Genomic DNA, 8,355 nt, shown 5'->3' with positions numbered 1-8,355 from the left:
GTTCTCATGCTCCTCAGCATCAGTGGCCTCAGCAGCGGTTTGTACTAGCCAATCACAGTGGCACCTACAAAAGCAAACCCAAGCAGTTTAAAAGGCCTCAAAAGATGAAAGAAGAACAATACTCCAGTGAGCCTCCTATCTGGATGCAGAACATGATGGAGTGGATGATGCAGTCCTGCCAGCAACCACCCATTGGAAGGCAGGCTTGGGTCGAAAAGGACAACTACCCCATGAAGGGGTACAGACGCACCTAGCAGTTTCGGGTGTTCATGCCTAGGATTCAGTTCCTAATCCTATGGCATCAGGTTTGATTGCTCAGTTTACTTGATATATTGTTATATATAATCTAGGAACCAGTTGTGTTTGCCCCCTATGTTTCTTGAGAGAACTGTGCAGGTACTTTTTGGGGAAGACAGAAAAAGCAGGTCGAGCGACTGTTTTTCTGTAGTGGCATCATTGAGCGTACACAAGTTTGATCTTGCCTTTGCATATGATGTCATTTCCATATTACATTTTGTTTGTTTAATAAAAAAAAAAAATTTGGGGAGAATTTGCAGGATTTTTTTTTCTCTTGGCTTATTAGATATTGCATGTACTTTTGCCTGATATCTCAATTCTGTAAGCATTAATCTACTCTGCTTAGATATAATTGAGAGTTTATGACTATATTGGCCAAGTGTTTTTCCTGTTTATGTAAAAGTAGGATAGCTTTTTTCCTCACTCAATGCAAAAGTGCGCTATCCCAGGCTCCCCTAAAGGTACATTTTTCCTTCTTTGACCTTTTGCTTTTAGAAATTTTGGATAAGAGAAGAAGTCCTTGATAAGATGACCAAATTGACCTCATGCTAGTTGAACCTAGAGCCTATAAACTCTGGCACTCCCTACAGTTTGCAGCACCATAAGAAACAAGCAGTTAATCGTCTGATATCTATGCTTTAAAGTATATATTCATTGCTTATGTGCTACATTTGCTTTATGCCTTGCCCTCTACGTGCAAGTAAAACATTTACGTTGTCCTTCATGGTACAAGTAAATCACTTAGATGCTGCATCTCAAGGGGAGTGTATCAGATGAGGGTGGCTAGGCCCTAGCAAGTTATAAGGTTTGACTTTTGGCTAATCTGTCACTGATTTTCTCTTCTGTCTAGAAAATCTAGTTGCTCTATGTCATGTCATCGAAAGTCATACCTTGTGGGAAAAGAGTCTTCACACACACACATGCATTGAGTGAGTTGAGCTGTCTATTTGAACTTTCTAAGACCAGGAAAAATATTTGTGCTAATTGAAATCTCAACTTTCTTTTATATCTCTGTTTAGTTTTGAGATGCTCTCTGATTGTGTTATCAGTTGATTATACATGCATGTTCTGACACTACTTGAGAAAATTTGATCTTTGTAAAATTTTCCTCAGTCTTTCTGGTGTTTCAGTGTGGAGCGTCCGGACGGGTGGAATTTAGCAGTTCGTACGGTGCCCGTTTTGGAGTTCGAAAGGACGATGTTCTGCAGTCCAGACGGAATCTGTTACACGTTCGGACGTGAGCTATCATCCTCGGGCGGACGGATAATTTAATTCGTCCGGACGTGTGTAACCGTTTTGCTCTTTTCCGAGGCAGCGCGTGTCCGGACGTCATCAAAACACCGTCCGGACGAGCACCCCACAGAGGCTATAAATAGCCCAGATCGCCGATCTCACTCTTCCATACCCCACAAAATCCTTCCTTTGGCATCTTGTGAGTAAGTTCTTTGATTTTTTGGAGTGAACTCATTGTTTTTGTGTGCATTCTCACTCTCATTCCAGGTATTTTCTTTTCTTGTCTTATTTCTTTCAGTTTATTTTGCAACTGTTAGATTTTTTTTGGAATATTTTTGGGATATTTGCCATGCTGAAATTCTTTGGACTTAATTGTGATATTCTTTGTTTTTTTTACAAAAGTCCTTGTTACTGCTGTTATTCTGCCAAATTTTTATTACACTAACAAGAATATTTTTTTTTTGGATTATTTTTGGCAAAAATTCTTGTTGGTTCTCTTGCAAAATCATGTCTGCCATCAGCTCCCAGCGCCGGGTTCGCCAGAGGACAGAGGAAGAGCAGAGTGCTTTCCAAGCCAAGATCATGGACCGCAATGTCCTCGCTGAGCGGAACGTGGTCCGTGCTGACATCATGGTGCCTCCATTGGATAGCATTTATGAGACTATCCAGACCTATCACTGGGCCTACCTCTACACTTGTGCCAGCATCGTCCTCACCAGGCTAGTCAAGCTCTTCTATGCCAACCTTGAGGTGGCTCAGGATGATGAGCATGGGACGGTACTGCAGTCCATTGTTGATGGACACATCATCACTGTAGATCCCCAGACCATCAGTCGGTTCCTCGGAGTACCAGTCCTTGATCTGCCTGCCAGTCCTTACAATGAGGTGGTGCTTCCTCCATCTATGGACGATCTCCGAGAGTTCTTCCATGCCGTTCCACAGGGTGAGGGGCGTCCAACTAATATTAGGATTGGTGCACTAGCTCCAGCTCATCGTATGTTGGCCAAAATTGTTCATCACAATCTCTGGCCAGTTGCCAGGCGCAGTGATTTGATACTGAAGAGGGCCAGTTTGTTTATGCTGTTCATCTTCACTTGCCTTTCTGTATTTGCAAGCATATTCTGGGAGTCATGCTCGAGGCTCGTGATGAGAGCAATACCGGTCTGCCCTTCGGCTGTCTAATCACTCAGATCATCCTTTAGTCGGGTATCAATGTGAATGGAGAGCCTAGGATGAAGATCCAGCAGCCCCTCAGCAAACAGACACTGATGAAGTCGAATGCGCAGCTACGACGAGAGGATTCTGATGATGACATGCCTGCTGCTATGCATGTTGCTTTTCCAGACGTGGCTTCATCCTCTCATACCGTCCCGCCATTTGAGCCAGAGGCTAATTATTCTCATATCATGGAGGCCTTAGCTGCCATTCAAGGAGGGATGTCCACCATGCAGCAGTCCCTCTCCTCCTTGCAGCTCGAAGTGCGGTCTATCAACAAGCGGGTGGAGCAGACCCATTTGGACCTTCAGGAGTGCCTTCGAGTCCATCATCCGGACAACAGTGATGATGAGGATGCTGCAGCTCAGACTGTACACATGCCAGAGGATGTTTGATTTTCCTCTGTTTTTATTGTTTTTTTTTTTTTTTTTGTTATTTTGAGACATTTTTTTATTTTCTGTTATTTTGTTAAAAACTTAAACTAATATTACTCTGTTTACCCGGGTCCTTTTGAGATCGTTGGGGGGAGTAATTTTTATGACAGTTGGTTTTTATTACTCTGTATTACCCTTTGTCCCTTTGTGACAAAAAATGGGAGTAATTTTTATTTTTTTTGGACCGGGAATGTATTTCCAAACCGGTCAAGTGATTTTTGTCCTAGAATGGCCAAAGGGGGAGTTTGTTAGTATTTTGGCCTCATTCTGTGTTTGGACAAAATCACTTATGTGTAAAGATGCTGTAAACAGGGATTCCACTTGTCAGAGTATTTTCAGAAGACTCTGCACTGCAAAAAGGATAAAAGATTTCAGATTCCCTGTCAGCCGTCCGGACGACGTGTCATCTTGTCCGGCCGCCCATCTGTCCACTGTTCCATCCGTCCGGACGACGTGTTCATCCCGACCGGACGCCAGACAGACCAGCATCATTCGTCCGGACCCTACACTGTATCGAAAAGCTTCTGTTCCTGCTTGCATCCGTCCGGACATCTCAGCAGCCCATCCGGACGCCTATCAGTACTCGAACAGTCTCAGATTCTTTCCAAGTTCCAATAAAGGAAAGATCGATCAACCGTCCGGACAATGTGGTATCCAGTCCAGACGCGCGTCTCCTTAAGGCAAGAATCGCAGTTCAAATATCACCGTTCGGACGTCAGCCAGCCTTGGTCCGGACGCGCGTTCAACAAAGAAGGAAATTGTCGATTCGACTTCAACCGTCCGGATGCATGCATAGCAGATATGGAAATTGCGTGTTGAAGAATTGCCGTTCGGACGTTCATCCCCCTTGGTCCAGATGCGTTAAGCCTTATATGGAAATTACTTGCGGACGTGTGACCATCCGGACGTCAGTGTCTCACCGTCCGGACGCAGGTCTTAAACATGAAAGATTTTCAGCGAAATTTTCAGAAAATCCTGTCGCACAGTTGTCCGTCCGGACGACCCAAGTTCACCGTCTGGACGGCGTCCGTACATATTACAACAGTTGCCCATTCTGCACCTCAGCCTATAAATAGAGGCCCATGGGCATTGAGAACTGCAAGAATTCGGTATTGAATTCCACAAGAGCTCAGAGAAGTTCAAGATTCCTCTGAAGCCGTTTCAAGTGTGCTGCGCTACAACTGAAGTCTATCTTAAAGGTCGGCTCTAAGGTAAGGAATTCCATTGAAGACCTTTTCAGGTAGGAGACCTGGTTGGGAACCATTCGTGTTGGGTTACACGTCAGAGAGCAAGGTATGACCACTGCATTGGTACATGTGAGTGTTACTATCTTGTATCTAGCTTCGTCTTCTGAATAGTGGAATTCCTGGGTTTGGCTGCCCCGGAGTGGTTTTTCTCTTGATTGAGTTTCCACTTCATCAACAAAAATCTCTGTCTTTTATTTTCCATTGTGCTTAATTTTTGTTGACACTTGTGCACACACTTTATTTTTAGAAGTCAATTTCAATTTTCAAGAGTGATTCATCACCTAAGGAGGAGGCGCATAATTCATTCTTTGTATTACGGGCCATGCAACAACAGTTTGAATAGTTGAATTTGGTGATGGAGGAGGTGAAGGATAGGATGGATCAACAAGAGGTAGTGATTAGAAATCTGCAAGGTGGGCGAGATAGGAGGAGACGTGTGCCTAGCGTTGAAAATGAGTTTGAGAACGAAGGAGATGATGATGATAGGGAAGACATAGCATCTGAAGTGGGAATGGGTAGAGTTGAGAGACCTAGAGGAGGTAGGCGTGGAAGAGGACATGGGAGAAATCAAAGGGGTCGAGATGGGGTAGATAGGAACCTTGGGAGCATCAAAATAAAAATACCATCTTTCCAAGGTAGGACTGACCCTGAAGCCTATTTAGAGTGGGAGAAGAAAATAGAGTTGATTTTTGATTGTCACAATTATTCTGAGGAAAAGAAGGTGAAGTTGGCAGTAATTGAATTCACTGATTATGCAATTATTTGGTGGGATCAATTAGTGACCAATAGGAGGAGGAATCATGAGAGACCTATAGAAACATGGGGTGAGTTGAAAGCTCTCATGAGGCGGAGATTTGTACCTAGCCACTACTATAGAGACCTCTACCAAAAATTACAAAACCTTACACATGGGTTTAGGAGTGTAGAGGATTACCATAAGGAGATAGAGGTGGCTATGATTAGGGCTAATGTAGAAGAGGATCGAGAAGCCACAATGGCCAAATTTTTAAGTGGTTTGAATAGGGACATAGCCAATGTAGTTGAGTTGCAACATTATATGGAGGTAGAAGACATGGTGCACATGGCTATGAAGGTGGAGAGGCAGTTAAAGAGAAAGGGGGTAGCAAGGTATACTTCAGTTTCTAGCACTCCTTGAAAATCAAAGTGGGATAGAAATGATCAAGCTGTAGTAAAGGGGAAGGCCGAACCACCTAAGGAAAAAGATGAGGGAACTAGAATGAACAAACCCAAGGTAGATTTCCAACCTTCAAGGAATAGAGATATTAAATGTTTTAAATGTTTGGGTTCAAGGCACATCGCGTCTCAATATCCAAACAAGCGGGTGATGGTTATGCGAGGCAATGGGGAGGTGATGACTGATAGTGAAGAAGATAGTGATGAGATGCCCGAGTTGGTTGATGCTAGTGATGATGATGGAGTGGAATACCTTGTAGAAGGTGAGTCTCTTGTTGCCAGGCGTGCTCTCAATACACAAATTAAGATAGACGATATGGAGCAGCAGAGAGAGAACATATTTCATACTAGATGTTATGTAAACAACAAGGTGTGTAGTATGATTATAGACGGGGGCAGTTGCACCAATGTAGCTAGTACCATCCTAGTTGAAAAGTTGAGCTTACCTTTACTGAAGCATCCTAGACCTTATAAGTTGCAATGGTTGAATGAATGTGGGGAGATCAAGGTCAATAAGCAAGTTTTGGTGGCTTTTACCATTGGAAGCTATAGTGATGAGATGCTTTGTGATGTAGTTCCTATGCGTGCTGGCCATATTTTGTTGGGGAGGCCGTGGTAGTATGATAGGAGGGTGATTCATGATGGGTTTAGGAACAGGTACAACTTTGTAAAAGATGGAAAAACAATCAAGCTTGCTCCTTTAACCCCCAAACAAGTCTATGAGGACCAACTGAAGCTAAAAAGTGAGATTGAGAGAAAAAGAAAGAGTGAAAATGAAAATAGAGAGGTGACTGAGAATAAAGAAGAAAGAGAGTGGCGTCACGAGAGAAAAAAGGAAAAGAACCTGCAGAGAGAAAAGAAAAGGCAAAGATGAGTTTTTATGCAAAAGAGAGTGAGGTTAAGAGGGCCTTCTTAGCATATCAACCTATAATTTTTCTTGTTTACAAAGAATCTTATCTTAATCTTGATGAAACTAACCAATCTCTTCCTAGTTTGGCTGTTTCTTTGTTGCAAGAGTTAGAGGATGTATTTCCGGAGGAGATGCCGAGTGGGTTACCACCCATTAGAGGCATTGAGCACCAAATTGATTTCATACCCGGAGCCGTTATTCCAAATCGAGGAGACCAAGGAGCTTCAAAGGCAAGTTGAAGATTTGTTGAGCAAGGGCTACGTGAGAGAGAGCATGAGTCCATGTGCAGTACCAGTGTTACTAGTGCCAAAGAAGGATGGGACTTGGAGGATGTGCATTGATTGCAGAGCGGTCAACAATATTACGGTAAAGTACCGCCATCCCATTCCTAGATTAGATGATATGCTTGATGAATTGCATGGCTCATGTATTTTCAGTACAATAGATCTTAGAATGAAAGAGGGAGATGAATGGAAAACTGCTTTTAAGACTAAATATGGACTTTATGAATGGTTGGTTATGCCATTTGGACTTACAAATGCGCCTAGTACTTTCATGAGATTAATGAACCATGCATTACGTACGTTCATAGGCAAATTTGTAGTCGTGTACTTTGATGATATCCTAGTGTACATCACAAACTTAGATGAACATATGGAGCATTTGAGATGTGTGTTAGATGTGTTGAGATGTGAAAAGTTGTATGCTAATTTTAAGAAATGTACCTTTTGCATGGAAAAATTTGTTTTTCTTGGTTATGTTGTTAGTACAAAAGGTATTGAGGTGGATGAAGAGAAAGTCAAAGCTATCAAGGAGTGGCCAACGCCTAAAGGCATTACTGAGGTAAGAAGCTTTCATGGTTTAGCTAGTTTTTATAGGCGTTTTGTTAAGAATTTTAGCACCATTGCTGCACCACTCATTGAAATAATTAAAGAGAATGTTGGATTTCATTGGGGGAGTGATCGAGCGAATGCATTTGCTACTCTTAAAGAAAGTTCTACACCTGTGTTAGCATTACCTGACTCTAACAAAACTTTTGAGATTGAATGTGATGCCTTAGGAATAGGAATTGGAGCCGTTTTAATGTAGGATAGGCGGCCCATAGCCTTCTTCAGTGAGAAGCTAAGTGGGGAGGTCTTGAATTACCCCACTTATGACAAAGAAGTACATACCTCCGTGATAAAGCATCAGCAACAATGTTCTCCTTACCTTGCTTGTAACGGATGACATAGGGAAAGGTTTCGATGTATTCAATCCATCGAGCATGTCGCTTATTTAATTTACCTTGACTCTTGAGATGCTTTAATGATTCATGATCGGTGTGGATCACAAATTCCTTAGGCCAAAGGTAGTGCTGCCACGTCTCTAGAGCGCGAACAAGAGCATAAACTTCTTACTTCTCTGAGTGCTAAAATGCTTGGGTTTGAATATGTGAAAGACGTGTATGCCAATGACGCTGATTTTTCTGATGTGTATATAACGTGTGATAAAGCAGCAGTTGGTAAGTTTTACAAGCATGATTGTTATTTGTTTAAAGAAAGCAAATTATGTGCGCCGAATTGTTCAATGCGTGAATTATTGATGCGTGAGGCACATGGTGGGGGATTAATGGGACATTTTGGTGTGAGGAAAACCTTAGAAATTTTACATGAACATTTCTTTTGGCCTAGGATGAGAAGAGACGTCACCCGAATATGTGGTAGGTGCATTACATGTCGCAAGGCCAAATCCAAGGTTTTACCACACGGGTTGTATACACCCTTACCCGTTCCTAGTGAGCCATGGGTAGATATATCTATGGACTTTGTTTTGGGGCTGCCTAGGA

The sequence above is a fragment of the Alnus glutinosa genome, chromosome 12 (genome assembly GCF_958979055.1).
Source record: "Alnus glutinosa chromosome 12, dhAlnGlut1.1, whole genome shotgun sequence".
NCBI lineage: Eukaryota > Viridiplantae > Streptophyta > Magnoliopsida > Fagales > Betulaceae > Alnus > Alnus glutinosa.
This window is presented reverse-complemented; position numbering follows the sequence as displayed.